Source organism: Odontomachus brunneus, unplaced genomic scaffold, assembly GCF_010583005.1.
Source record: "Odontomachus brunneus isolate Ranch 3 - 2012 unplaced genomic scaffold, Obru_v1 Obru_scaffold_002, whole genome shotgun sequence".
NCBI lineage: Eukaryota > Metazoa > Arthropoda > Insecta > Hymenoptera > Formicidae > Odontomachus > Odontomachus brunneus.
The window spans coordinates 2084887-2086137 of record NW_022639452.1 but is presented as its reverse complement, the minus strand read 5'-3'; the positions used below and the strand labels follow the sequence as shown (position 1 = coordinate 2086137).

The window sequence follows — 1251 nt, the reverse complement described above, 5'->3', positions numbered from 1 at the left end:
TTATATATATATATATATATATATATATATATATATATATATATATATATATATATATATACATATTATATTATATCATACATTAAATCTAATCAAAAAGGACTAAATTCGCAACTAGTATTTACAGTTAGACCGATAGTTTCCAAGTATTCTCTTAATAATTAGTGCATTTTAGCTACATAACACACAGTTAACACTCGAACTTGCACACAATGCGATTTTTGTTTAATAAAATTTTGATAGAAATCTAATCGTCTTATATAAAGAAACAGCAAAGTTAACAAGAAATATTTATTTTTTTTCGCAATTGGATTGCGTCGAACGCAGAGGGATCTTCGGCGCATTCGTGGACTATCTTGGCCGTTGACCCCGCCAATTTCGACGAAAGATCTGCCTAACGACCTGTCCGATGAAGAGACGTTTCAAGGTACGTTTGAGACCTATCTCGAAGAGAACGCTATAGCGTGCGTGCTATCTTCTTAGACTATCTGCACAGCGCTATCGATTGCGTCGCGCTTGCGATTGCTGCTGTTTATCGAGATGAAACCTACAAGAAGGCTTAGTCGTGAAACTAAGATCTACATCCGTGTGGTCAGAAATCTAAGTATTCGCAGCATGCGTAGCCATAGGCGACGATGCGTAGCCAATACTCATCGTCAATTTTAAATTTCTTTGTAAAGCGAAAATTATTGGAGCGATACTTAGGTGAAAACGGTAAATTTCGCCATGACATATCGATCAATACCACGCGTTTCCGCAATATTTCTCACAAAGGATTATACGTGAGTGTCAGTATGGATTCGAAATTAATCTCGACATGACGTCTTCCAACCGAGAAGTAGAGATCTATTATAGATCGTACTTTTTATTTTTAAGTTAAAATAATAGATCTCGACAAACACGAGGTAAAGGTTTGAAGCATTGAGTTGCATCGAAAATTTCTTTCGATGCGAGTCTCTCGTTCTCGCGCCACTGCGCGACTTCTCTCTACACGATGCATCCGCAGTCCATACGCTGCATCGAACACAAACACATTGGACGATACGGCAGAAGCAAATCTCGTAATGAATTGTAACGTGCACGATCTACCATTGGCGTGTGTACACAGCTGCCGAATGGAGAAATAGTAAATCTTGAACAGAAGGACGTGTGTGTCCGCTCGAGCATGTGTTGACAAGAGCTGAAGAAAGAATACAAAAGAGAGAGAGAGAGAGAGAGAGAGAGAGAGAGAGAGAGAGAGAGAGAGAGAGA

At 38.7% G+C, this 1251-nt stretch overlaps 1 protein-coding gene across 1 annotated transcript in view; it reads right to left on the bottom strand.

Annotated features, from left to right (window-relative positions):
* LOC116842001 (mucin-19-like) overlaps positions 1-1251 on the bottom strand; it is a 25615-nt gene that overhangs the window by 8497 nt on the left and 15867 nt on the right. The window lies entirely within an intron of this gene.